Below are 27,239 nucleotides of genomic sequence, written 5' to 3' on the forward strand. Positions count from 1 at the left end.
ATTGGGTGTCAGTAGAATAGAGTGGGATGCTCAAGGGTGTTTAAGAATGTGAGGGCAAGATTTGTATTCTTCTCTGCCACTTATAGTCTGGGTGATCTTGGGCTGTCCCTTAACCTCTCTCTGAGCACTGGCATCTTCATGTGTAGAATGGAGGTGAGTATGTCTCCCTTGAGCTGTGAAGGTTAATGAGGTCATTCATTAATAACACCTATGCATATCTACTGCTAACACTCCACAAGCACAGATGCAATTCAGCTTACACAGGGGATAGATCTTAAGAAACCCATGATAAACTGAAACTGTAGTTTCAAATGCATTTAATACATATTTGGTAGTTTAATCCATAAATCGAGATTATGGATAAGTTCCTGTTGAATGAAAGCTTGTTTTTTAAAAACCAAGAGTTAGCCCATTTGTGTGCTAACCTACAAACATTGTGTTCTGTACAGTATCAGTTGTTTCTTCCATGAATGTGAAGTTGGCTGGCAGCCGGATTTATCTGTCACTATGCAGTGTCAAGGAGAGGATTATAACTGTTTCTCATTCACAGTGAGAAAAGTCAAAGGGCATGAGGAAGTGTGGACAGGTGTTGAGTTCAGTTTGGAGTGTGTTGATTTTAAAACATCTCTGAGGCTCTGAAGAAGAGATGGTTTCTCTTAAACAAATAAAGATCAAAATAAAAGATAGTAGGAAGCAGAGATAGTTCTTTCTCTAAGGAGAAGGGCATCAAGAGATGAATGTACCAACTCCATACAACTAATGTAAATATATACTGCAACCAAGGACACGCACACACAAGGGAAGGGCATCGAGAAATGGGTGGGGGAGGGAGGGAGAGAGGAAGGGAAAAGGGGATGAAAAAGGAATTAAGATACATTATGCTCAAGTGCCCACTCCCTCCCGGGAATGCAGGGATCATGTATTACAAACAGGATCCAGTAAAGAAGACGATCTGAACTAAGAAAGAGAGAAGTACAGTCACAACTTCTGGGCAGATAGTAATTTGGAAATTATTAACATACAGGTGGGAGTCACTGAACCCCAAAAGTACTTCCATTTTTTAATAGAATCAGGGTGAAAACAAGGTGTTTTCTTAGTCCTGGGCTTCTTGCTCGTATTGCATTTGTGTATAAGAGACCTCCACTACGGCTCATTCCTGACTGTCTTAGATTTCTGAGCTACAGTTTCTGCATTCTTTACCTGAGGTGTGTGTGCATGTGCGTGCGTGCGTGCGTGCGTGCGTGCGTGTGTGCGTGCGTGTGTGTGTGTGTCCAACCTTAGCATTTGAAGATGTAACTCTTGGTAGAATTCATTCAACAACAACTTTGCAAGCCACATTTATGGGCTAAATTTGTGATTTAAATCACAAATCTCAATCCTCATGAGGCTTTCAGGCCTGCGAGAGCACGAACAAATCTAATATAGAAGACAAATGGTAGTAAGACCTGTGAAATTAAAGCATGATGCATGGTGATAGTTGTCCTTCTGCAAAGTCAGGGACGATTTCCTCGAGGAAGAAACATTTATCCAGAGGGTTAGAAAGTAAGCTGCCAGAGGGAGGGTGGTAGGCTGCATGATGGACAGAGGGGAGCCTCCATGGAAGAGGGGCGAGTTCAACAATTGTCAAAAGGCAACATAGGATATACGGCTTTTTTCAGATAAAGCCAATTATATGAGTAAAAGATGAAGAGAGAAAAGAGCTGAAAGTTAACTGAGAGTTGGAGACATAATCCAGGTCACGCTGAGCCTTTTCAGCCCTGTCAACACTGGGGATCTCATACTGAGTACAACGGATGCCACCAAAGAGTTTCCAGCGGTACATAAACAGGGGTGATGCGATCAGATTTCTTTTTTAAGAAGATTTCTCCTGTAGCTTTGTAGAGAACCACTGATGGGAACCAAGACCAGAAGGAGAAGCAGAGAGACCTGCTAGAGACCCTCAGTTGCCCCAGGGGAGAGGACGGAGGTTTAGATGACAGAGACAGCCGGAGGATTTCCTTCAGACCTTCAGGATTTCCTTCTCGGAGGCAGATTCAACCAGGCTGGGGTATGAGGGGAAGAGAGGGCACTGTCCTGGGTGACTCTTAGGGTCCTGGGTCTTCTGAGTTCAAGTGACCTTGGGAGAGTCTTGAGGGCCACCAGCTGATGATAGCACAGTATCATGACAAAACCATTGCTTGTGAATGTACTTCTTGATTCAAATACATTTTCCACCTGAATCATTATATATTAGTAAAATATGTTAATCTCTGTATTTCCCAATACATTTTCTCTCAAACTTCAGGGATGTACCCATTTTCATCAACTGAGTCTAGTTATGAAACATGACGAGCCAGGCTTTGCTGATTCTTCGTGATCTTAAAATGTTTCACTGGGTGGGCTTAAGCTGGTCTCCCTCTACCCTTGGTACTTCTATTGCAGAGATGGACATTCCCGAGTAGATAAATTAGGGCTCTTTTGAGGTGAATTCAGGTAATATGTTAGAGTTGCATCCATTCCAAAGTCAGTACTTAATGGACTTAAGAAGTATTCTTAAATCTCATCAGACTTATAGCTGGAATCTTCTGATAAGGCAGGCAGAGGGGACATCAGAACAAATTCATTAGATTAAAAAATAATCTAATAAATTCAGGATGTGGACTATCCTACAGGACAGAATTTGGTCTCTTAAACAGTAAATATCACGGGTAAAAGAAAGAATAAAGAGACATCAACAAACACATTAGACAAAATTTGGTTAGATCTTGGTTTGGTGGAAAATAGTTCTAAAAGTTTTGGTGGGGACAGTGGAGAATTTGAATGTGACTCACAGGAATCACTTTTCTAAGGTTTAATGATGGTGTTATCATATAAGTCTTTTAGGAGCTTCATTTTGAAGTGTTGGGGCTAAGTGATACAATGTCTATAATTTTGTAACATTTCAATAAGAAACATGGATATATAGATGGATAAAGCAAATAAGGAAAGTTGTGAACACTTCTATCCATACTTGATAAATGATTTTTCATTGTCCTATTCTCTCAACTTTTTTACGTTACTTGAAAAACTAAGGTTGAAAAGTGACACAAAAGATAAAAATTTGACCCCCAGCAAAGCAACCCCCAGCATTTTCAGGTGAAGAAGTTGGTTGGTATTTTAGACTCTGATCTTTGTAAAAAACAAAACATCAACAACAAAACCCTATAACTTTCAACAGTAGACTCGTATTTAACCTAAGAAGGTGCTCACTTCTAGTAGATCTTCCCATCCAACATTCCACTTTCATGGAAATTGATGATCACGGGCTGAACTAAAGGCCAGAGCACTTGCACTGTACTGATTGCTGACTTCCCTTCTTGTAATTTGATTTGCCTGAGTAGTATGGCTGACTCTGTGTGGACTCAATACATCCGTGATGCAGCTAAAGGATGATTTGTTAATTGAGAACTGCGCAGCAGACATGTAACAAATGTTATGCTAACAGCACAGAGCTCATCATGTTAGGCCAGTGGTCCCTGTGTCTGTGGACAGATTCCTATTGTTCCTGTCTATCTCTACTGTCAGTATCTACTTCCCACTCTTGGTCTTTCTTTTCTTAGAAGCTGGATGCTTTAATTCTGGAGGAAAGGAGAATCTGAATCTTATGACCAGTTTCCGGATCAGGTCATTATAGGCCAATACTTGTAAATTTCCCAAGGCAGGAGCAGATGCAGGTGGGGGCTGATGTTTATTCAGTTGTGACTCTCCTTATGAAAAGGAATATAAAATTACACTTATAAAATTAGATATAGACATGAATGTTTATTTAGAATGAGAAAAGAAGTCATAACAAATCAGAGGGTTTTTTTTCTTTTAATCTACCAAGGTCTATAACCACCATAAAATCCAGAAAAACAAACAGCTTAAATTTTGAAAATAATTAACTTCTTGACACATGGTTATAATACTTTCCCCTACATTTAATTTGACTGCATCCCATAATTCTTTATCTGACAAAACCTTTGGAAAATTACTGACACTGGAGACAATAGGAAGATAATTCCATCTTCCCTTCAGCTTGGCTAATCATTTTCCTTATTGAAAGATTTGAAGTTTCTCTTGTCTTAAATTTGTTATTGGAAATGTCATGTATATAACTAGAATTATTGTTGTATTGAGGGAAGCAGCTATTAAATATTTTTCAGGTGGAAACTATTAGAATTCAAGTTGTTTTCAGCTTACAGGTGCAATGACTAATCACAAATTCTCTTTGAATTGACAATACTCATTAACCAGTTTTTCATCAATATCACTATGAGATTTTTTTTGTCAGCCATGAAATTTCACATAGCTAGTCCAAGAGAGTCAGTGTAATGGACAATTGGGGTGCTTTTTAAATAAACTGTTCCTGCTCTAGGACACCTAGCAATCACCGAAGGATGACATAAATAACAGAAAGCCACATAAACTTATTATAGCAAACCAGCAGTGAATGTACCCTCAACTTACAGTCTATTTTGCTGGAGCCCGGAAGTATTGCTGACTACCCAGATACCATCAGGAATGGAGAAAATTGTGATGTGAGAAAGTTAAAGGCAAAAAGAGAGAGCAGTAGATAAACTATGTTATTTTCAGGTTTTATGGAAACATATGAACATATCAACACATTCCAGGGTGACTCTAGTATCTGTGCAAATGAAGGCTCTGGATTTTAACTTAGCATCTTCCTATTAAACCCTGCTGTGCTTGAGGTAAGCTTGTGCATTTCATGTAAAACTCTAGCATTTGGAACAATAGAATGATATATGGACTTTAACTGGTTGTTAAAATTAAGTTTTAGTTGATTTCTTTGGAAATACATTATAGTAATATACATGTTATTTAAGAGTCTCAAATAAAATAAGCTAAATAAAATATTCCCCAAATATCATTATTCAAACTTCTCTCTATATAATTCATATATCTCTAAAACATCTTCTGACACTGTGGGTTTCAAGGCTATTGAACAATGGATTCTCCTGATGTACTTTTAGAAAAATAACAGTGGGTATGACATGTGCAATAGTATTTTTTAAAGCTCTCCAGGTGGTTTTAATGTTCAGCTGGAAATTGGTATCTACACTTCTAATGGTTGGAACACTTTTATTTTTTTATTTTTTGGCTTAAATGTCAAAATATTTTTCTAGTTCCTCCTGGACTCTTTCAAATGAAATACAAGGATGTAAGATTCAGGAAATATAGTATACATGCAGAGCACAATAGGTATAATATAAAATATATCTTTGTTAAAAAAGGAACTATCCTAGTAAAAATTCCTGTTCATGTAGAACACAGTACCAGGGTGTGCTGACAGGGCGAGATAGGAATCAGAGGAGGTGAGCAGCTCCTAATTAAAAATAAAATTAATTTTCTACCAAGCATTCTCTGCTGTACTTGAAGGCAAATGCAATTTTGTTGGTATAATAAAGGGTGCAGCAAAGAGGTCAGCTACAAAGACTGTTTTAAGCAGCAGTGTGTCCAGTGTAATAAATCTATTCCAGCTCATCAGACACCCACATTTTCTCACCGTGGCTCAGGAAACCTATTGAGTTGGGCAGAACAGCCAGCTGGCTGCCACACTCTCGCCCGTGCAAGAGGCCATGTATTGCAAACAATTAATATCTACTTGTTCAGTCTGTCCACACCGACTGCTCTGCTCTTACATCTCCTCACATGGCTAATTTTGAGAGCATAATGATTTTATGATGATGAGAGAAAATGAGAACTTTTTCCAAAAGAAAAATCAGAAAGAAAATCAGAAAATAAGAACTTTTTCTAAGTGAGAAATTCAGTGCTTCAAAAGTTATTCATTGCCTAAACAGATTTTATGCAATCTTTTCAGAGATGTTTTACTTCTTTAAGCAAATTTTTAAAATTCTATATGCCTCTCTTTATGGTTGCATCATTCAAACCTTTGTATTGATCAATAAAAGTATTTTATATGTACATTTAAAACTGTATAGTAGACTGAGTGCTCCTAATCTGAAAATCCAAAATCTAGAAAGATGCAAAATCTGAAAAGTTTTGAACATCAATATGACAGTGGAGAATCATACATCAGATGTTATGTTGTCAGATCACAGTCAATGGGGGCATCATAAAAATGTTTAAGGTGTATGGGAAACATAGATGAATTTCATGTTTAGACCTGGGTTCCATTTTCAAAGTAATACATAATGTATAAGCAAATATTTCAGTATATGCAAATATTTCAATATCTGAAATATCTTTTTTTAAATATATATTAGTGATCTGTGAGACAACTTTATTTATTTATTTTTATCAGTACTGGGGATTGAACTCATGACTGCATGCTTACAAGGCAGACGCTTATGCCTCTGAGCTAAATCCCCAGCCTCAATATCTGAAATATGTGACTCTACATAATTTAGTCAAGGACTGCTAAACTTGTACAGATTCTTGATCCTGAAGAATGATCCTGCACCAATATAAAGAATGTGCCACTGGCCATTGTGGACTGATTTCCTACACTCACTGGAGCTTAGATCTGGAAGGGCTTAGAAGTGGTTTCCAGCTCAAGAAGGATTTATAACATGGTAGAAGGTAAAAACAACATAAAGAATGTCAAGCCGAAATAAATTCTGCAGTAAAAAGCAAGCATTTGATGCCAGAGCCAAAACATTTCTTTCTATTTTGCTCTCTTAGAACTCATTGGGCTGGAGTGAGGAGTCTTAAAACTGTAATGACAGCATCCACCATCCATTATATATGCTTTGGAGCAGGTAATAAGGCTAAAAAATATGTCCTTAGCCTATCAAGAGAAAAGGACTTTTCAATTCTGGGCAAAAAAGAAAAGCCAAAGGTACAATGTAATACACAACAGTAAATATTCTAAGAATCCAACTAAAAGAAATGGGCTTGATTTAAAGCTGGAGGAATTTCTGTTCATTGTAAAAGCAGGATTTTTGGGTAATTGCCAAACTAGTGTCATCTTACTGGTTACTTAAAGTGGGAGGTGATCTGGCCAAGGTGGGCTCTCACGCTCCATCCTGACTCAGCAAAATCTTCCTAAAACACATTAGGCATGTACTTACAATCTGACAGTGGCATTTCTAGCTTTCAGAATCAAGCATATGGAATGCTAGAAGGTTTTTTTTTTTTTTAAATAGTAGCCTTCTACCTTCATCTCCAATTTTGTTTTCCTCCATTCCTTCCTCCACACACTAAACTATATGTAGTATATACACACTCACACACATGCATACTCAGAGGAGAGAGAGAGAGAGAGAGAGAGAGAGAGAGAGAGAGAGAGAGAATGAGAATAAGTCTCCATTTTCCTCTACCTTTTTGCATTCTGCTTGATTTACCAAATCTATTTGATGCCTTCTTTCTCCTTCTCCTCCAGCTCCAGGAAATCTTGCTCAGCCATTTCTTTACGAGTTTCTTCTAAATTTGAACATACAAAATTAATCACACTTATATCAGCAATCCTGAGTTTCTAAAGTTTCATAAATTCTTCTGTGTGTTTACGACTTTCTTTTACTATTTATTTCACTACTCGAATGCTAGCTTCTTGGAGGCAGGAACCATTTTGATTTTTTGTACATTCAGTGTATTATGAATGAATGGTGAACCAGCAAGAAGAGACACACAATTGTTTGTTCCACTAAATGGAAAGAGTTGAATTATTCATAAGTCTCATTACATACAAACATAGCCATATCACTTGTTATTTAAATCTCAGTTGGGTAAATCTCTGATTTTTTTAACCCAGCTATTCTCTAGAAAGTTTTCTGAGAAAGTTTTTGGTGGATTAAAGAGGGCCATTCTTTCTTCATTGTCATTCTTCTCATGGAGAGAAGAAGTCTGGTTCTACTCTTGATCCTAGGCTGGTCTTAGTGACCTTTTCACCAGACAAACATCAAGTGACATTCTAGACTTCAAAGGCTAGATCAACCTACTCTTCCCTGATTTTCTTGGAATACTCTAAGATTCTAAACTGCTTTGTATCAAGTACGACTATCTTGAGAACCTTGTGCTAGAAAACCTTTTCTGACTGATAGGCCCAGGTAAGTCTGACCACACCAACCACCCTGGCGAAGGGCAACAAGTCAACTAATCCTTCTTTGATCCTTGGCTGGATACTATCTAAGGGTGCCTGTTAACACCACATGAAACAGAAGAATCATCCAGCTGAGCCCTGCCTGAATTTTCAGGCTGTAAAATTCAGCAATAATCATAAAATTGATCCAAACTTCTGCATTTTGGAATAGCAGGAGACAATTGGAACCCAGACTGAAAGAGTTTTGGCCCAGACAGGACACTGTAGTTGGTAAAGCCTTGGAGGCTGAACCAAGGAGCTCCATTTTCCCCACTCCTAGGAATTTGCATCTGGCACAAAATGAATACCAATGAAATACCTGCGCATCCATAATGCCCCTCAAGCTCCACCCTAAACCTAAGCTACATCTAGGCCCCCACTCCACATGTCCCACGGAGAGATCGAAGACCCTGGGGAGATGCCAGACCCCAGGGAGTCAGGGGGGTCTCTCCCCGCATTCTTAAAATAAAGGTCATTTATATTTCATACTTCTTATCTTTTCAGCCACCGCCACAATTCTATCACAAACTATTTTCATTCAGTTCCATTTGATTGTTTAGCATCCTGCTCAGCTCAAACAGAGGGACTCCTGCTCTGAGTACTTAAAATATTCAATTAATATACTTCTACTGTCCTATTTTCTCTACATGAATTCTTATAATTTTCAGACTTCTCAAGTTTTAATATTCTCTCTTTTTCTTCTCTCCCGCCATACTCCCCATACTGCCACTGTTACCATTCTCTGAATCTTCTTCCTTGTATTTTCAAGATAGCCGTGTAGAATGATTCAGCAGATGAAGCTTGAATAAGTATTCAGACCAATGATAAAAAAGTTGGAGCCTCTTTATCTGGGGAGAACTTTAGAACAAGAAAAGCAATAGATAATTATTGGATGAGTGTTTTGAACACTCCTTATATCAGATTCAGAGAGCTTGCATTAGACATTCTCTCATGAGTCCTTTCTACTAGAAAATTGTGTGACAGACTCAGATGCATAGGATGAGTTACAGCCCTGAATCATGTAAGCTACTGAATTCTTAGCAGTACCATTCGATTACAAGTAAATAACTGCTTGAATTGGGTTTTTGCTATACATTCAAAGAATTTTATCCTTTGGGAAGATGTTTCATTTTAAAAAGAACTGTAAACATGAGTTTCTTCCAAGTATAATTAGTGTTTATTATTATATTGATTTCTTTTCTGGTATTTTGTAGATTACTGTAATTTTTTGTGCTCTGTGAACATTTCTAAACTTTATCTGCAATTTCCACTAGTAGTACGTTTAATTGTTACTCAAATGTATTTTTAAAATCTATGTTGTTTATAAAATAGAAGGGAATCTATTTTACACTTTTGGGTTGTTATCTAATCCATGCACTTCAGAAATCAACCATCATTTCCCCAAATGACAGTAAGATACTTATCTCGGAATGTGGGCAAGATACAAAATTGTGCTCCTTTCTTCTCTGGGAGTGTAACCCTCAAACCAAATGAAGACAAACAGCATAATAACTTATATATTAATGTGTAATAATTAATAGTTTTGATAATTGAATAGCTTGTTATGTTGACCTTTAAAATGTGCTCAGTTAACCAGTGAAAAAATTTTTAAATTCAAAATAATCCTGGTTTCCAGCTATTCTATATCTCCCACCAAACACAGCAAGAGTAGAAAGATCTCTGCATGTGATGTGTTGAACAGGCAAGAGATGGCTATGGGTTAATCCCCATCCTCAAGCAGCAGAATTAGAAGTAGGGCACAGGAGAAGAGCGGGAGGAGGCATACTGTGGAAGGTCCCACTTTCCTGTTGCCCGCCGGTTCTTGCCAATGTGGTAAAATCTGGTTCCTGTAACTGATAGACCCCACAGCTATAAGGTTCTTATCTTCAAGTCTAATTAAAGGTAGAGATGGAATCAGGGTGGAACAGACCCACAGAGAGCTTCCCTTCTCTCATCAACATGATCAGGAAGGAAAGGCAATGTCATACGGAGCCCAGCCTAAAGCAGTTACATCAGGAGAGCACTGATGTAATCACGCATGCAGAACTCAGAACAGTAAAGTCTCAGAGAGTGGAGGCTCAGGAAAAAGAAAGAGAAATTAAAACCATGCTTTGTGATGCAAGTTTGCCTCCAGGACCGGAAGCCAAGTCTGAGATGCTGTGAAGCACATCTGTTTTAGGAGGTAGAAGAGTCCAGATGGAGAGTAGCACCATTCTTGCTGGCCTAGCTGAATAACTACATGGTAGAAGGAAAGTTATTGATTCTCTGTGCCTCAGTTTCCCCCTCTGCAGAAGATAATATAGCTGAAGGTAATTTGTGATGTATTAAATAGATTCATTGTTATAGTTCTGAAAATGCAAGGTACTCTATAAATGCTCATTTTTCTTACATAGCCATTGTAGGAAATTTATTGTTTCCTTGATCTTTATTTTCTTATTTCTTTTCTACATATTTATAGATATGCAGTCACCTAGTAACTGTATCAGGTAACATAGCACTAAAACTAGAAGTTAAAATTACCCATTCCATTTGTGGGTGACTGAGAGTAACTGAAATTATCACGAGAAGCTTCTTATCTCCACACAGTGTCGCAGGCTCTCTCTTAAATTTTGTCCTAGCTTATTATATTTTTCAGCTTGTGTACTAGTGAATCCATTTATAAATCATTTAAATAAATGTACAAGTTGGATCACTGGGCTCTAACAGGCAGGAGCAGTTGGTCTGTTTACTAAATTGTTATTGCTGCATAAAAATAATTATCTAGCATTTATCAATTGTGTCCTAAAATATTCTATGTAAATTGTTTAACTATGAGGAGAAGAAATGAACATGATGAAAGAAAGTTGAACACGATTTAACATTAAAGAAACTGAGATTGCCTTCTCCCTAATTCAGTGGACACCTTTGCTCCTGTATTGACTTTACCATGTGTGCCTGCGTCTACAGTATGCAGGGAAGGAAACCAATGTAGAACACTCCTGTGTGCATTCCTGCAAGCCTAGGTCTGCTTGTGAAGAAGGAAGAGCCTGAAAGCAAGGGATATATCATAGTACCTGAAATAATAGCAGTTTTGCAAGTCAAATGCGTCCCTGAAATACAGAAAAGTACTGTTTGAATGAACATTAGTTTATGTGATTTTACAGAAATTACTAATTTCAAAGTCTTCATCTTTAAAATGAGAATAATAATGCTTACCTCACCAACCTCATTCATATGTGCCTAAGGCTGTATTTCACATGAGGCCCTTTGATAACCTCTGTGGGTATCAAGTAAACTGATTCTATTTCACGTCCTTGAGGTGTTTAACAGCTCTGTTGTGAAGAAGATGATTCCAGTAAAGATGATACTGTGAGCTACCAAAGTAGGTAATGATTCGTTTTTTAGGATAGAGGAGGTGATTGAGAATAAGAACACAAAAACATTTGGCTTAAAGAGACACCTGAGGTTATTATTTAAAGCAAGAATAAGAGAAGCTAGAAATAAATTGGATTTAAGAAAAGTATCTGGAAGAAAATGTCCTTCATACATTAACAAAAATCATAATTAAGCCAAAACAACTCTATGACAATGATAGGAAATGGAACAGAGGAAGAGAGAGGGAAGGGAAGGGTTGGATAGGAAATGAATGACACTGGTTCTGAGTGACTGAGCCCTAAGCAAGATGAATGCTCCTTTTTTTTTTTTTTTTTTTTTTTTTTTTTTCTCCATGTCAAAGTTGAAAGGTGGGCTCGTGACTAGAATGGCACTTTATGGTGTCAGGGACTTGTGTTTTTTCTCTGGTTCTGCCATATGCAACCTCATTCCCTAAGCCACTGTAAGTCTAGGATGACTTTGAGTCCAGCAATGAAAACCACATTTTCACAAACAGAAAGGAACAAAGGAAGGAGGTCACTCTTCAGTCCATATTTCCACTTATCCTTACCTTCTTTGATCACATCAGGAGGGAAAAGGTAGAAATACAGTTCTTTATTCTGGGGAGCAGTTGTGCAGATAAATGTGGTCATGACCAAAGCAATGGAAAAATGATTACTGGGGAGCACTGCAGTTTCCTGACAGTGTATGTTTTTATGTGTGCACGTGTGTATGTATGATTGTATCCATGCGAGTATGTGTACCTGTGAACATGTCAAACAGCCAGAAGAAAGGTGAAGACTGAATGGAAAGGTGTGTGAGAAGTTACTTAGTCAGTGGGATATAGAGTTTTAGAAAATGAGGGAATTATTCCAGGACAAATATCGATCTTACCAGTCTATAGTTAATGTTTCACAAAATGTGAGTCCTAAGTTAGAACACATTGACAGATATGAATGGCTAGTAGAATTAAGTTGATTCCTCAATTATGTTCTCATAATACTTTATATCAATGTCACTAAATGGTGCTTTGTTCTCTAGACCATAAAGTCTCTAGATAATAAATAAGGTTTTGGGGAGGTGGAAAAATATACTCTCCTGTTTCATGTTCCATTCCTTCCACAGAGAAGTCCACCATTATAATTCTGCAACCTGGAACCAGAGATATAGCTCAGTGGCATGGTGCCTGCCTAGCAAGTGTGAGGGCAGGAGTTTGATTCTCAGTACCAAAACAATTTAGCAGGGTGTGGTGGCACATAGCTGTAATACCAGCACTTGGGAGGCTGAGGCAGGAGGATTGCTACAAGTTCAAGACCAGCTTAGGCTACAATGTGAGCTAAAGACCAGCCTGAACTGCAAAGTGAGACCCTGAGTCAAAAAAAAAAAAAAAAAAAAAAAAAAGTTCTGTGACCTCTTCACCCCTGGGATCAAGTTAGAGGGAAATGTTAAGTAAAATAAATCTGGCACACAAGCTTAAATGTCACAGAACTTCTCTTACATGAAAAACTCAAAGTATGAATATTTTTTTTAAAATGAAATAAAAAACAATAGCAAAAAGGCAGATAGATCTTTTGCAAATGAAAATGGGATCTGGAGACAGAGAAGTGGATGGAAGGGGGGAAATTAAGGTATGTCGAGCACACATACCTACTTGATAAGATGAACATAAACATTATGCATTGCAAACATTTTCTAATAAAAAATTAGAAAGAGAAAACCCTGTGAAGGAGGGAAGTGCCCATGCCACCTTTCTCATACTTGGTCCACCTGAGAGCTGGTCACAGCCCTTAACTCAAGTGTGAAACAGTGACTTGCAAGTGTGGATTTGCACAGGTGTGCCTGGCTCTGCCTTTACTCCTTTAAAGCCTTAAAACCTGTGTTTGTGCTCTGGATTGCCCTTGCCCACGTGATAAATTGTGCTCTGGTGTTTTAGAACCTTGCAGCTGGGTGATAACTGCACAGAAGTCTGGTGGCCAGCCTTGCAAAGCCCTCCTGTCTGCACATGTGATGCACAGCCTCCCAGAGCAGCTTTAGCAGAGCAGCTTAAGGCGTGGAGTTCATCCATCACTCTGTCTCATTCCCCAATTGAGCCAATATTTTAATGGGAACGAGGTAGTTTTATGTATTGGGAATCCTCAAATCCCAAGTCTGTCTGTCAGTCTATCTTTCTCTCCCATCCCACCCTATTCTACTCTACCCAGATGAGCCTATCCTATAAGCTTATCTATCAACCTCCCCATCTAATCCATTATCCATGTAATAGTGAATGGAAGTATGGATGAATGTCGACCTTGTGGCTGATCTTAAGTACTTTAGAATTTTAACTTTAGTGAGAAGGGTATTATCATTTAGGTAAGCGTGGGAACACTTGAAATGAATAGATACATCAAAAGAAAGAAAGAAAGAAAGAAAGAAAGAAAGAAAGAAAGAAAGAAAGAGAGAGAGAGAAAGAAAGAGAAAGAAAGAAAGAAAGAAAGAAAGAAAGAAAGAAAGAAAGAAAAAGAAAGAAAGAAAGAAACCTGAATCAGAGTTGTGTAGAACCAGATTTATTTTATTTTTTGCAATATTGAGGATTGAACTCAGGGCCTCATGTGTGATGTGCAAGTTCCCTACCCCTGAGCTTCATCCCCAGCCCAGTATTTTTCACTGTAAGGATGATGCTTTGTATGCACGTATGTATGTATCCACTTTCCCTGTCACACCTAAGTTTGAAAAGGTGGCTCTAAGCGCAGTTGCTGTAGATTCACGTCTTATGTAGTTACCTGGATTCCATCAGGAAAAACTACACCCTTAGTCTCAGCCTCCAGAGCCTTTGAAAGCATCTCATGTCCGCAGAGTGATGTGAAATGAATATGGATAGTAAACATGGTCCCTGTTGCTTTCTGACAGAGTCACCTTGAACGTGGTCTGACTTGAAGTGGGAGATGAGGCACTGCTTGCAACTCATGTATGTCCTGGAGTGGAAGAATGGGAGGAAGTAGCTGGAAGCTGTGAAAGGATGCTATGATAAGAAGGGGAATTTTCTAAACTTTATAGTGACAGGAGCATTTGCGAAGTTGTCCGAAAGGTTGCTGAGATTACTTGGAGTCATATTTCTGAAACATGTCATATTAACACCTTCCTGAGGCTTTCTTGATTTTGGATGCTTGGTAGCTGTGTTTAATTTTTTTTTTCTACATAGTTTCCTGATGAGCCTAAGGACTCAGACAGTGATGGAAAAGTCAAAAATAGGAATCTTCCCCAAAACAAAACAGAACAGAACAGAACAAAACAAAGCAAAGCAAAACAAAACAAAACAAACTAAGTCTTTCATACTTGCTGAACATTAGAATTATTTCTCTTTTTGCACAGAAGAGATACCATAATCTGTATTTTGATTCATTTGGGTGGTTGAATTCGGATGTATTGGGATTTGTTTATTTTCTATTCAGTGATAAATGTGGCGCTGTAAACCAGCCTGGAGCTTTCTTGTATAAACAGAAGACTAGAGAAATTAGCATTAAGATGAACTGTATTTATTAAACGCTATTAGCTTTGAAGGTAGATTTAGATTCTTTTCTTTGGATTGTAAAATCTACTTTTGCCTGGGGTTTTTTTTTTCTTCAGTTGTCTCTTGAATTCAAAGTTGTAAACAGAAGTGCTCCATAAATATACGTGCACCATGACAGACTTGGATATAAAAACAAAATGGCACTCAAAATTGCTCAAGTAAGTTGGTTATAGTTAGATATTTTTAAAGGCCATGGTGGCATAATTTGGTAAAATCCCCAGCTTCCCTTAAATGATGACAAAATATAGCTCCATAATACTTCTGAGAGCCTAGTATGAAAATGCATTAGGAGAAAAGGTCCAAGGGACACAGCAGAACGCCTTGTCATGATAGATAGAGGGTGGCATAATTCTAAAAATTCTCCATGAAAAATTATATCCACTGATAAGTGTCTCTCCCCTTCTCAGAAAGGGCACAGGTAGACGGTATTAACTTGCTGTGTGAAGTAATAAATTACCCTGTCCCATCTGGCACATTACCGCGAGCTTGGTGGGCTTTACAATGTCCCTTCCCTGAGAGTTCAACTTGAAATCTTTATGAATGATGGCTGAGCCCTGAGACTCAACTCAACCTTCCTTGCGTAGTTGGTAACCCATAAAACTAACATCCCTTTAAAAAATGAGCAATTTGAAACAGATTTGTGAGAAAGGGAACCTTTACTCATCACAAAATCACATTAATGTGCGTAGGAAGGGAGTTGGAAGGGGAACTATCTTGAAATATTGCTATCTCAATCTTTCTTGAAAGGTAAAACTAAGAATAATTATACATCTATTCTTCAGGGATTCTTTATTTTCATAGACATTTTGTTTAAATGGAGGAAACCTGGGTGGATTTTTTTTAAAGTTGTGCCTAGAGATGGCTTGATGATTCTCCTGAAAGACATGAGGTGGGTTTATTGGCAGTTTGTGGCTGGATTTACGTAGCAAGCATAAAATAGTCCAAGCAGCAAATGATTTGTGAGTGTGTACATTGGGTGAGGACAGGGAGGGAGCTATCTCACGCTCTAGCAATCTGAAAACCTACAGGTCTATATAAAACCACTTCAGTGGGTGGGAAGAGGGGACCACCAGATACGTCTTTGTTTTTAGTATTTTCAGATTCTGCCCTTCTTTTATTGATTGACTTTTATCTCAAATCAAAATGATTCTGATAAGGAATTTTCCTCTGTGCTTTGCAAACCAACTGAAAGTGAGAGCAGGATGAATAAATGCCTTGCTGGTAACTGTTTATCCTCTCTCTTAGCTCTTCTGATTACCTTTCACAATAATGTTTCTTTGTTCTTCAAAGTCCATTTTATGCAGATCTATGCTAATGATCATCTGCTATGCAAATATTTCACCTTGGTAATTGTAATAAAGGAAGCACTGACCAGTGGACCTGAAACTAAAGCTTAGATTTCCTCTCAACTGTGATATATCATGTGTGTTACTTAAGTTTCTGAGATATAGATTTGCCTTCTATAGAATGGTGATTCTAATAACTGGCTCCCAGAACTGTGGGGGAAAGTTCAGTAGTTGTAATGTTTTGTAATTTTTGAAACACTTTGCAGGTATTAGGGCTAGCACAGGGTCTTGCCCTCTGTCTACCAGAATATTTTCTTCTCTTCTTCTCTAGTAGTGGGATTATATCTGGCTCCGATCTGGGACTGTAGTTGCAACTACTAATCATCATGGAGATATAGAAGCTCTTGGAAGAGGAAAAGATGAGAATCATTTTTGCTTTTCAGGTACCTTGCGGGATATCTCGTCCCTGGCTTGAAGGTAGTAGCTTCAGAGAAGTTCCCTAAACTGAACCAGGGGAACAAGCTGCTAACCGATCCAGAACACCTCTCTTGGACATTTATGTGAAAGAAACACATTTGTATTTCTTTGAGCGTATGTGCTCACAGGTCTGTTTGTACCGATAGGTCAGACTACCACAACCAATACCAACATTTTTATTGAGTCCATGGGATACAGATTCATAGACATAGAACTGGAAGGAACCCTAGAGGTCATCTTGCAAATAAACGTAATACTTGGAGAGGAAACCATTTTTTCTTGGCCACAAAACAAATTAATTGCAGAACTCAAATAAAGTGTAATTTCCCGGCACAATTGTACAATGCAGAGTAAGCAGTCCACACATGAATCTGATCCTTAAGGGACAGACCTGCGGAATACAGGCATAGATTCAGAGAGTGCTCGGGTATGCATTTCATAACCTCTTGTAAAAATGTCAAATTAGAGAAGTAGACGCTTTTCCCCAAGGTTTTGCACCAGGGTTTTGCAAATCACGAGCTCTGAGGCTTCTTTTAAAGCTGTCCTGAGCATGAAGGTCCTTGTGCCTGATGAAATATCATGAGTGCTTTTGGTTCTGGGAGAGCAGGCGGCTTCGGGGAAAAGCAGCCCACCTGGCAGCAGCGCTGGGAATGTTTTAGCCACAGCTGCCAGGAGCTTCTGTTCTCCAAAAGATTGATCTAAAATGGCTTCTTCGAACATAACCAACAAGAGAGAGACAAGATTATGTTCTTAGCATTTGAACCAGAACACACTTGCTCTGCTTTAAAAGGTCTTATGGGACTGAAAAAGCCCAGGGAAACAGAAGTTGCTGTTCTCATTAAAGGAGAGAGGTATTTTTATTCATTGTTTTTATTCACATCAGTTAATTTAACATGCCTTGAAGGGGCCTCTTCCATGGCAGTGGTATTAAAGTCGCAGCTTACTCACTGATTATAAACAAACATTAGTCAAGTTTACTTACCAAAGTTGGTGCACGGATAAAAAGCAAAAGAATTACCTCGCACCTGACAGATGAGATGAGTCCCAGGGGGCTCCTCTGGCCTTGTGACAATATGCCATGGAGGAAACTTGGAACAGACTCCAAATTCCTTAACTGTGACTTGGGAAACTGGCTAAGCTGGTCCATACCTGCCTCTCTCTCTCATCTCCTGACCTCTATCCTTGACTTGCTATTGTGATGCCTACCTGGCTGTTCTGTTTACCATCACCACCTATGTCATGTCACAGGGTTCTGCATATATCACTAACATGGCCAGCTACTTCTCTTCTTGAACCTCAATTTTATTTTCTGATATGTGTGTGTGGTACTGAGGACGGAAACTGGCTTTCACACTGAGCTATGTCTCTGGCCTTTTCATTTTTTCTTTGGAGACAAATTCTTGCCAAGTCATGAAGTTGCCCAGACTGGGCTCAAACTTAGGATCCTCCTGCCTCAGGTTCCAGAGTGCTGGGGTTATAGGCATGAAGCACTATGCCTGGCCTTAAATTTTAAAGTTCCATTTTAAATATTATTTTTTATTTTTTGGTACCTGGGATCAAACTCATGACCTCATACTTATCAGGCAGGGACTTATACCACTGAGCTAAATCCCCGGCCCTAAATATTATCTCTTTAGAAATGTCTCCACTGGTTGCCTTCAAATGGAGGTTTCATTGCACTGTTTTCTTCAAATTAGTTACACAAATTACCAGTTACTTATATGCATGCTTATTTATTATCTGATAGATTGCAGTCTCTTCGACTAGGCAGTGATTTCATAGGTTAATCACCCATTTTAGTCATGAAAAAAAGAAACAGGTTCCCATAGATATCCTTAAGAGAAATGGAAGCCAAGAGATTAGCAATGAGAGTGTAACTAATGACCTGGATAGATTTTCTCAGGGTGGTAGACCTGCTGGGGTGGATTCTCAGCTGGAGATCAGTCTAGTAGAGACAGTAGGAAAAGAAGTCCAGGATTACATAGAACCTAGAAAAAAGCCGGTGAAGTCAAAGTCAGAGCAAGGAAAGAGACAGAGCTTAAAACAGACCAAATCTTACACCCACATTGGGCTCTTCAGTGAGTTTCTCCGCAATTTCCTGGATAACCTAGCTCAAGACTATTGCTCCAGTCCATCAGGGTTGGGAGAATGGAGTGGATCTCGATCTGCTGGGATAGCAAATTCATTTCCTGCTGAAAGGTGCTGTTTTTCTTTGAGTCACAGAGCAATCCTTTCTTTTTAAAAAAAAATTAAATTTTTTATTTTAGTTTGAAGAGAATTAAACCAAATGAGACAAAACAAAATAGTCAATCAAAACAAAAGGATCAACATGGTTCATGACTTAAAAACAAAATACAAGGAGATCAATTATGGCTACCATAATGTCTCTTGTTATCTTCAAAAGAATTGCCCATATCATCAGGTATAATAAAATTGAACAACACAATACAGAACAAAATCAATAAAAACCAAGCTTTTTATTGGCATTATTCTGATGGATCTTTTCCTCCAGCCTGGCTTCCCTGATGGAAATTTTGCACCTTTGGTCTAAGAAGCAGTTTTTAAAACTTGAGCTGCTCTCCTTCCTTCTCCCAATTTGACTGCTTTCTGCCTCATTCGTACGTTGAATTTTTCTTCAAGGTTTGTTTCTTTTCCACAAAATCTCACCCTTACCTTCTTGAACGGGAACCCAGGATTCTTCCTGGTTTGCAGCCTGCCCTGCAGTACAGAAGCTTCTTCCGCTCTGCTTTGCTGTTGTTATAGTAACAGCAGATGTGCCTTCTGGAATGTTCTGTTTCCTGGGAACACTGTTGGGAGGATCATCAGAGATATTTTACTTGGTCACAACTACATTGCAAATTAAAAAGAAAATATTCTGTCCCCACAACTGTGTTTACTTTGTTGCCTTATAAGACATCAGGAGAACTTGACAGGGTAATAGAACCAAACCTTGGCAAAAAATAGGACATGGAACAGGATGGAATCTGATGTTGAGTAGGTTCCACTTTACGGAAGAAAACATAATGCTAATAAATTTATTGTACATCGATTACCAGGATAAATTGGGCAATAAACTATGCAGACATAATGGAAACTTCACCATTGCCAAATAGATGATAAATGATATAAAACAGTGGATTATTTTGCTTATCTTCAATTAGAATGTTTGCAAAATGAGTGAAACAATGAATTTAAATGCAGAAAGCATATATTATCATAAACATATTTGCTAAAACAGAAAGCATAAATTGTGGTGAAATTTAGTAGTGTCTCCTGTTATGCATGAATGTTTATTTGTGATTAAATGTGAACAATTGCTCCTTTAAGGTAAAGGTCTGTGAATGTGTGATTAATCAAGTTGAAATGAAAGTGCAGACAGCTCATGCCATGCCTAGTTATCAAAATGATTGATTTTAGCCTGTGCTTCTAGGTGAAAAAATATCTGTTAATAACCCCAGCAACCAAACCCCTGATGTCACTAGTAGCTAGATGATTTGTGCGCATTTTGCATTACTGGGCTTATTTGCAGGTAGAGAGTACAATGATCCATTGGATCGCAAAATTATAACATGCAAACGGTGACATTCAGATTTCTGCAAGAGTTATGACTGCAAAGTGCATTTCATCAGTGAGGAGTTTAAAATTGCTGCTGTTGTAGTTGTCACGAGCATGTTATTTTCTTTGGTTTGCGTGGAGGCAAGACTGTCAAGGTTTTCTCACACAAACTGGTGTTTTTATATACCACAGCTCTCTGCTGGCTGGGGATAGCCAGCCTCTGATCCGAGTTGTTATTAAGTCTTCAGCTTTAAGATAGTACTTTACCAACTTGGTTGAATTACACTTGATCATAAATACCTTAATGTTTTACTGGGTAGAAAAGGCTTAATGCAAAACAGGAAATGGCTCTGCCAAGAAATGGTGGTGGGTTTGGGGTAGTGTCTGCTGTTTGTTATTGCTGGAGAGAAAAATGTGTTGGACTAAAATTTCCAGTTAAGGGTCTGGAAATGAAGTATGAAGAGTCAAAGAAAATTTTACATACAGAATGTGGGTAAATTCTCCATCCTGTAACCTATGATTTTCCAGGTCTAGCTGTTATATCATCTGATTGTCAAAAACTCTGGCCAGTTCGTACTGCCAAGGAAATGTATTCTCTCATAACTACCAGCAGTTCATTTCTGGGTATACATTGGTCCAAAATGTCTGAAGAAATTTAGTTTTTTTTTTCTTATACTCACTGCTGTGTTTAGTTCTTTGATTCACAGAAACCAGGAGAAATTAATAGAGTAGCAGAGGCAAATCATGGAAAAAAAGCAACGATGTCTTTGGTATGATGAAATAACATGTCCAATATGTGCGATCTCTATGGAAGGATTTGCAATGCTAGTCATGTTCCTGTACTTTGCTTATTATAAGATCATACTCTGAGGTATATAGTACAGTATATGAATATATGGAGACTGTCAAATGCTGGGAATAATAGGAAAGCTAAACCACCTGGATACATTTACTTAGGTTTAACTGTAATACTTATTAAATGAATATAGCAACGTACTCAGAAAATTCCACACAATTGTCTGGCATAATACCTGGCCCACTAAGGCATGCTATAAGTAAGAGCCATTGTTACTGTGGCTATTACAATTGTAAACAAGAAGGTAGAACAGTTATAACATGCACATATTTCTGGCTAATGGCTGCATAACATAGACCAGAACACAATGCAAAATGAAGCAAAGTTTCCCAAAGGTAACTTTGCCTGAGAAGCCAGTGAGTCCCTCTCAGAGCTTGTGTGCCCTGGCTCTTAAATACCTTATGACAATCCTGCTCTAAATCTCTGTGAATGTGCTTTCCAAGGCAGGTAACCACTAGCCATATGTGGCATTAAAATAAATAAAATTAAAAATTCAGTTCCTCTGTTGTACTAACCACATTTGAATGTGCTCGGCAGCCACTATAGCTGTGGTTACCCTACTGGACACACAAGGAACATTTCTATGAGTAAGAGTTGTACTGGATAGTGAAGCTCTTAATTGAGCCCTGCAAAGACCCTAGACTTTAGGACCTAAAAACTGTACAATACAGGAAAAAAAAAAAAAAAAACAAAAACAAAGAACTATGCAGTCTGGTGAGGACCACAGCTGTGTGTGGAAGACAATTGGCAAGGAATTAAGGAAGAACTAATTGTGCCCTATAGAAGCATTTAAAGGCCTTGGCTTCTGTTGAGTGACTCAATAGTTGGTAGAAATGGGCAGGTTAATTGGGAAACTCATCAGTGACCCTTTAGCACTACTCTGCATCATGTAGGGGAGCTCATGGGTCCCGAGAAGCAGGAATGGAGGAAAAAATAAAAGCAAGAGGTCACCCAAGGGAAAAGCGGCGTGTGGCAGAGGGATTTGAGAATCATGAGCATTATCTTTAGAAAGTGGCTTCTTTAAATGCATCGTGATTTGATGGTTTATTTAATGCATCTGAGTTTAATCGTGCTTAGAAAGCAAGCAAGCTCATTCCTGGTTTTTCACTCATATGAGTAAGTTCCCAGTTACCTATCACATCTTCATGATTGGTGTTACATTTATTGATGACACTCACTTCATTAATCCCAAGGGCGACAGGAGTTAACCTTTGTCTTAGTCTTGACAATTGCTAGAACTACAATTGACAGCACTGCCTCAGAAGAAGTTTCTAGAATGTAATTCCTGTGATACTATACTAACATTGTGTTATAGAGACAAGGTGAAAGATAGGTGACTTCTCCACAAGAGTTTCCCAACTTTCTTCATAGTTTTTCTTTTCTTTCTTTTTTCCTCCAAACAATTTATGTCACTTCAGTTAGAGAACACTGTAGAATCCTGGCCTGAAAGATTCCTCCACAAATAACCTCATAGGGAATTTGAATGCATTGAATTTTGCTAAACTTCACTGAACTGAAAACTGAAATTGTCACTTATTGGAGAATGAAGTAGATTGGATAGCATTGTCAGCATATTAAATCTGGGGTGAAGGTTATAAGTGTTATTGATTGTTTTTAAATTACAGAAGTGTCTGTGCATTTCATACCAATTTTAGTTCATTTTTTAGAAATCAAGAAATACATTAGAATTGTGGTGCTGGCCGAGACCTCAAATGGCAATCTCATCTTTCCTCTTAGACTATAAACCACGTTGAAAAAAATTGATCTTGGGGAGCTCATTGTGAGCAGAAGAGAGGGATGGTGTGCAGAGCACTGGTCTACGTGCTTGTGGTATCTGTACTCTAATCCCAGCTTGGCCCCAATCTCTTTCAGGCCTGGGCTTCAGATTCCTTATTGGTCAAATGAGGTAAATGGACAAAATAGTTTCCATAGCATTTTCTAACTGTGTTAGTTTTCTGTTGCTGCATAACACATTACCACAAACTCAGTGTGGTTTAAAACAGCACCCATGTATCATCTGTCAGTTCTGTAGGTCTGAAGTTCCAGAGGGCTCCATTAAATTCTTTGCTCAAGATCCCTCAAAGGTAAGCACGAGGCAATGCCTGGGTGGACTTCTATCCAAAGACCCCAAAGGAGAGTCCTCACCCAAACCCATATGTGTTGTTGTCAGGATTAGATTCCTTGTGGTTGTAGAATTAAGGTTCCTGTTTCTTGCAGGCTGTTCTCTGGGGGTCACTCTTCGCTGTCAGAGGTCACCCACGTTCTTCCCCTGGTAGCTCCTCCATTGTCAAGCCAACAATGGCAGAACAAATCCATCTCATGCTTCAACCTGGCCACTTTCTCTTTTGGTTACCAGCCTAAGAGAATTCTGCTTCAAAGGACTCGTATGATCAGAATGATCAGAGTACCCTGCCTAGAGATTTCTCTTCTACTTAACTCCAAATTGTTTGATTAGTAATCTTAATAGCAAACACAAAATACTGCCACGCGACATCATCATGGGTCCTTAACTCATGGGTTTCACTGTGGAGCGCATGGCGAGTATCTTAGCAAGCCATCTGAACTTCTGTCCATCACACTAACTCTGAAAATCATTGATTATGCATCTTCTGAGCCTGCAGAGTACCCGTCTACAAAGTCCTTTCCTTCCCTCACTTCCTCTTAGCAATCTTTTCTGGTGTCTAGTGCTGTACTTCATCATGCAGTTTAAAATCTTTGCTTGCTGTTCTGTCTGCAGGCTTTTTATATCCCTCCTTTGTGTGGGGAGACTGGGGGACATTTCTAGAGCTGTTTTTTTTTTTTTTTTTCTCAGTGCTATAGCCAGAGGAGAATGCGCAACGGTCTTTCAATCAGACTTAGACTAAAGTCTAAGACTTTAGGTGCATTTACCAGTGAGCAGCAAGGAAGGGCTCTTCTCCCCTTGGCTCAGTCTTTGCTCTGCTTAGGGCATTTGTAGGAAGGTGTATTTTTTTTTCCAGTACTGGTAATTGAACCCACGGCCTTTTCCCTGATCTACATCCCTGGCTCTTTTAAATTATTTCTTATTTCAAGACAGGGTCTTGCCAAATCACTAAGTTACACAGGCTAGGGTTGCGTTTGTGGTCCTGCTGCTGGAGGCTGTCATAGAGATGGAGTTCTGGGCAGGTGGCACCAATCCTATGTAGGATTCCTGAGTCTTTCACCTTTGTGATGACTTCAAGTGATTTGGGCGATTAGAGCAATGTTATACAAATCAGTGGAACAAAATCGAATATACAGGTGATACACAGATGAAAATGAAAAGTACCTCTCCTATCTACCACCTGCATATTGCCTTGCATATCTTTCTAAAAATGTTTCTATTATGTGCATAAATTAATTAGGGTATCGTACAACATTCAGCCATTTATAGTAGAAAGTTTTCATGCTAATAAAGATTTCTATGTAATATTTAAATGCCTTGCTTCCTGATATTTGATCTCAATATTGAGTATATCAGCATTTATTCAGTCATTTATGCTGAACATTTCTTTCCTATTATCATAAAAAAATGCTTCGTTAGGGCTGAGGATTTAGTTCAGTGGTGTAAATGCCTGCCTGGTAAGTGCAAGGTTGTGAGTTTGATTCCTGGTACAAAATATATAATCAATTAAAAATTCTTTAATGATTCAGGCATAGTAGTAGACACCAGGGATCACAGAACTCTTAGAGGCTGAGGGAGGAGGATTGCAAATTTGAGCCCAATCTTGTTTACTTAATGACTTAGCAAGGCACTGTCTAAAAAAAAAAAAAAAAAAAAAAAAAAAAAAAAAAAAAACAAAAAAAGAAAGAAAGAAAGAAAGAAAGGACTGGGGATGTATTTCGGTGTCAATGTCCTAGGTAAAATCATAATTGTTTTAAAAAAAAATCTTCACATAACATTCTAGAAGTGAAATTGGACAAAATATGTATGCACACGTTAAAGATTTTTGAGCTCTATTGCCATTCTTTCTCATTACATAATGCCAATTAATTTATATAGAATCACCCAACGGATGGCTTTGTGGTGAGAATTCAGGTTGGAGCTCCTCTATCACAGCTTGTTACCTCTATAATTTTGGGCCCCCTGAATCTCAGTGGCTTCATTTGTAAAATCACATTAGGCCCCCTGAATCTCAGTGGCTTCATTTGTAAAATGCAATTTACTCCAGCCCTACCCCTAAAAATTATGCAGGTAAAGAAAGGTGGCTTAGGGGGCCTGGGCTTTGAAAATTATAAATTCAGTGTGAATTGGCATAAGTCATTCTTTTATCCTCTTTGCTAACTCAGGTGAGTGGACTTCAGGCAAATGGTCCATCACACCCCAGTGCACTGCACCACTTTTAGGAACATTGGTTACAGAAACTTCTCACAAGATTGTGGAACGGACTTGATGAGATTTCAGCGTCACCACTGGCCCTTGCCCTGATGGCAATGTGTGCTTCCACACTGCCGTGCCTGTTTCTCTTCTGGTACAAAAAGCCTGTGACTAGGGAAGTTGTATGATTACTATATTTGTTTGGCTTTTGTCCCCTTGCTTTCCAAGCTGGCTCTTCCCTTGGTCCCCTGTGGATCTATTGTGTGCTGCATGAGGCTGTCTTTTTCGGTACCCTTAGGTGGTACTTAGCACTCAGAGAGCACTTGTCATCTCCAAGGCCCTTTGCAGACATTAGCTAATTAATCTTCACACCCCAGTGTGACAGACAGGAAGGAAGCTAATCTAAAGCACTGGAGCTATGGCCATGAGCAGTGTGTTACAAGTACAATAACTTATTTTTTTATTATTCTTTGGAGGAGGAAGAGATAGTTATGCAATTTATCCCAAACCACAGAAGGTGTTTACATTATAGTTGAAATTCAAGCTTAGTGTGATAAAGCTGGTTCTTGTCGAAGGCCCTCTGGCCTGATCCAACAACTCAGCTGTTCACAAACACAGTGACCTGAGCAAGATGCACCTGCTCATTTCTCTTCACCCCAAGGAGGATACAGAACTATTGACACTTGAGTTGCTATCTTCCCTTCTTTCCAGATTCGTTGAAAGGAAACTGATGGAAAGTTTGAAAATATTTAAGACAGAAAGATGGACAACAGCAGGCAGTAACACCCCACTGGGGCCAAATGTAGTGGGATTGTTACTTGTTCTTGGAATCTACCAGTCTTTAATTGGCAAAATAATGATAGTGTCATTGTTTGGCCAGAAGGAAGAATAGGGAAGGTCAAAGTACAGTTGGCTCAAATTTCCTGAGGTCTGGACTCCTGACATTAATCCTTTGGGCCTCCTTAAAGCTGGCAGGCATGACCCATCATCTCTGTGATCTTGCAGGTGTCAATCAGGGTCTCCAAAATGGCTTTCAGAAAACAGAGAACACCATACTAGTAAAACTAGTTGTCACGAAGGAAAAGGAGCTTGATCAGGATTCCGTAGAATTCCTTTTCCCAGAAAGCTGGGTGAGGACCAACGGGGCTTCTCTTTTTAGCCATAACTGAAGGTAACTTGAAGATCGTAGTCTTGTAACAAAAGATTTGACTCAAATTCCTGAATCCTAAAGTGTGCTCAAGACTTGCAAGACAGTAATTGAGATCATACAACTTACAGACTTTGAAAGCTGGTGATGGTGATGGTGGTGGAGGGGAGGGAACCACTTGGTTCACTGGGCAAAAGCTCTTCTCCGATGTTCAGATTTCTCTGGTTTCTTATCATGTCTCGTGCCAGTGGGTGTGAATCCGAACACCTAGACAGATGGCCTAAATAAGAGGGGGGATTTGACATTTAGCTGTTAATTTATTTTACGATGTGGGCTGTCATGTATTATACATGAGGTAAATAAAAGTGATGAACTAATTATGGAAACGTATACTGCCTTCCAATTACTCCTGGATTACGTGCTTAATATTCTGAAGTATTCCAATTATAGACAGATTTGTCATTGCGGCTAAACTTTTCTTATTTGTGGAATTCCAACTTCATTTGCAGGGAGGTTCAGCTGATTTTCTGCTAAGTAAATGACTATTCTAGACTTTCGTTGCGACTGGAATTCTTTCTTTCTTTTTTTTTGTAGTTGAATCATATTTTAGACTTACATTTTTGACAACCTATTTCACAGCTGA

General features: G+C 38.7%; 1 long non-coding RNA gene across 1 annotated transcript in view; it reads left to right on the top strand.

Moving 5' to 3' along the window:
- Window positions 1-24,958, top strand: part of LOC134477389 (uncharacterized) — a 117,861-nt gene extending 92,903 nt beyond the window's left edge. Inside the window, exon 3 of the long non-coding RNA XR_010049445.1 lies at window positions 1,874-24,958. This is a non-coding gene — a long non-coding RNA (uncharacterized LOC134477389). The remainder of the gene's footprint in view (window positions 1-1,873) is intronic.
- The last annotated feature ends 2,281 nt before the right edge of the window (window positions 24,959-27,239 follow it).

Source organism: Cavia porcellus, unplaced genomic scaffold, assembly GCF_034190915.1.
Source record: "Cavia porcellus strain 051 isolate PalLab524CR breed Dunkin Hartley unplaced genomic scaffold, mCavPor4.1 scaffold_8, whole genome shotgun sequence".
Taxonomy (NCBI): domain Eukaryota; kingdom Metazoa; phylum Chordata; class Mammalia; order Rodentia; family Caviidae; genus Cavia; species Cavia porcellus.